The 3,133-nt window shown below is 38.3% G+C and overlaps 1 protein-coding gene across 9 annotated transcripts in view; it reads right to left on the reverse strand.

The window, feature by feature from the left end:
* LOC102484314 (G-protein coupled receptor-associated sorting protein 2) overlaps positions 1 to 3,133 on the reverse strand; it is a 93,813-nt gene that overhangs the window by 10,552 nt on the left and 80,128 nt on the right. The window lies entirely within an intron of this gene.

Consider the following 3,133-nt stretch of genomic DNA (forward strand, 5'->3'; position numbering starts at 1 on the left):
GATTTCTCGCTTTCTATCTCTCTCTGTCTGGCGAGCGCACGCGCCCCATAGCAAAACAAAACAAAAAAAACTCTCAAAAAAAAAAAAAACAGGAGGTCCTAGGTTCACATACTGGGGGTCTCCCTATGCATTCCAGGTGCATGCCTATGTGTGCCCATCATCTGGGCTAGCTGAGTCTAGGGGAGGGTTACAGCATGAGGACCCTGTTGAGGGTGACCCTTCTATCTCTCTCTTTTACTCTGTATCTGTCTCTTTCATGGAAGAAATCAACTTAAAAAACATATAAAAGTGGGACCAGCAGTTAGTGTAAGGGCTATGTTGCTGAACTTCCATGTAGTCGACCACGATTCAAGTCCTGGACCCGGTGGCTTAAACTGACGCCAGGCTCGTGTGTGTGCTGTTATACTGAGAAAAATAAAAGTTGGATAATTTCTAGTGTTGACAGTGTGCTTCTGAAGTAGACACTTTCATGTTTTAGATGCCCTTTTAAAAAATTTTCCAGAGGGTGTGTGTACTTATATGAGAGAAATGGGGGTGGAGAGTAATAGAGTACCCCCCGTAGGAAATGGTCATACTGCAATCCCTTTTCCTCCATTTGTCCATTCTTTTGGAATTTGGGGCACACACATACATGCTCCTGGCATGTTTCTCAAACCTCCAGATCCAGGACTCAAACAACACGGTTGAACATGTGGAATCTAGCCATTGAAAACCAATGTTTATTTCATGACTTAGAAATATGAAGATATTTTTAATATTTTAGTCAGTCTTTATTTCTTATTTTATTAAAAAATCTCTACATACTCTTTACTCATTTTGCTTTGTCTTCATGTGTTCCTTAATATTTGTGCTTCCCTCTCCATGCATAAAAGCCTATGTATACAACCCTATAGGTCCTGTTATTATTATTTTTAGGGGTGGGAAAAGAAGGAGAAAGAGATCAGGGACCAGCAGATGGTGTAATGGTTACATCACTGGACTCCAATGTAGTCAACTGTGGTTCAAGTCCTAGACCTGGTAGCTTGAAACTCACACTGCATGCGCGTGAGATCCCAACAGGAGAATGGAGGACAAGGGATTGCAGCATGGCCATTCCTCTTGTGGGGGGGGGATTTCTCACTTTCTGTCTCTCTGGCGAGTGTACGCGCTCTACAGCAAAAATCTGTCTAAAAATAAAAAGGAGAAAGAGGACAAATCCATTCATTCTTTGTCACTGTGCATTAAATGTCACACAAGAAACATACTTTTAACAAATGAAAATAACTTAAATAATGCATTTACTAATTTCCTATTGCTGGTTTAACAACTTGCTGTACACCAGGAAGCTTAAAATAACAGAAATTTATTCTCTCATTGATCTAGAGGGAAGAATTTCAATATCGGTATCACTAGGGCAAAATGAAGCTGTCAGCCAGGCTGCATTATCTACAGATGCTTTTGGGGAAAATCCTTTTCTTGCCTTTTTCAGCTTCTGATACTTCCATCATTAATTAGCATGTGGTTGCATTGGCCAATCTCTGCCTCTATGGTCACATTGCCTTTTCTTTCTGTGTGAATCATGTCTCTTGTGTCATCTGTTTTCCTCTGCCTGACTCTTATAAGGACACTTGTGACTGCATTTACAGCTCCCTCTGATAATCCAGGGTAATCTCCCCAGCTCAAGCACTTTAACTTAAACACATCTGCAGATTCTTTTTTGCAATATAATATGAATTAGGATATGGGTATCATTTGGGGGACAACTATTCAGCATACCATATTATAGGTCACTGTCATTGTTTATTATACAGAAAAATGGTCAACACTTGGGACCAGCAGTTAGTGTAATGGCTATGTCGCTGGACTCGCATGTAGTCGACCGCGGTTCAAGTCCTGGACCCTGTGGCTTAAACTCATGCCGGGCGCGTGTGCGTGCGTGCTCACGATCCTGGGAGGAGAATGGAGGAAAAGGGATTGCAGCGTTGGCCATCCCCGCAGGGGGTGTGTGTGTGATTTCTTGCTTTCTGTCTCTCTGTCTCTCTGGCTCCGGTGAGTGCACGTGCCCTGTAGCAAAAAACTCTCCAAAAAAAAATCCAAAAAAAAAAAAGGGGGGGGCAACACTTCATACTGTTCATACTGGATCAGTATGAATGAGTAATAGAATGAGGTTTTTTCCTATCAAACTATATAAAAGTTAAAAATAAAAGGTGTAGGTAGTTGTACAGTATAATAGATTGTTGGCAGAAATATAAATTAATTTCAACAGATTCTTTGCTACAAAATGGAAAACCTCATAGCACTGCTGAAGATGTAAAGACATATGTGTTTATAAGAGCCAAGCCTGATAGACATTAAACCATAAGACATTAATGAAGTCGTGGAAAATATTTTGTTATTGTTCATAAACATATAATTAACCCTATTTTTCTTCTTTTTCTTCCTCCTCCTCCTTCTTTTAGAGAGAGATTTTTGCCATAGGGCATGTATAGAAGATTAATTTTAAATAAATAGTAAAATATACAGTGTTCATGGCTTCTGGTGAAAGTTAGGTCTAGGACTTTCCATGTAGATATACTGTTTTTTTTGTTTTGTTTTGTTTTGTTTTTGAGAGGTTTTTGCTCATACTGTTCATACTGGATCAGAATGAATGAGTAATAGAATGAGGTTTTTTCCTATCAAACTATATAAAAGTTAAAAATAAAAGGTGTAGGTACTTTTACAGTATAATACATTGTTGGCAGAAATATAAATTAATTTCAACAGATTCTTTGCTACAAAATGGAAAACCTCATAGCACTGCTGAAGATGTAAAGACATATGTGTTTATAAGAGCCAAGCCTGATAGACATTAAACCATAAGACATTAATGAAGTCGTGGAAAATATTTTGTTATTGTTCATAAACATATAATTAACCCTATTTTTCTTCTTTTTCTTCCTCCTCCTCCTTCTTTTAGAGAGAGATTTTTGCCATAGGGCATGTATAGAAGATTAATTTTAAATAAATAGTAAAATATACAGTGTTCATGGCTTCTGGTGAAAGTTAGGTCTAGGACTTTCCATGTAGATATACTGTTTTTTTTGTTTTGTTTTGTTTTGTTTTTGAGAGGTTTTTGCTATAGGGCATGTGTGCTCACCAGACAGAGAGACAGAGA

Source organism: Tupaia chinensis, unplaced genomic scaffold (genome assembly GCF_000334495.1).
Source record: "Tupaia chinensis unplaced genomic scaffold, TupChi_1.0 Scaffold144165_1, whole genome shotgun sequence".
Classification (NCBI taxonomy): Eukaryota; Metazoa; Chordata; class Mammalia; order Scandentia; family Tupaiidae; genus Tupaia; species Tupaia belangeri.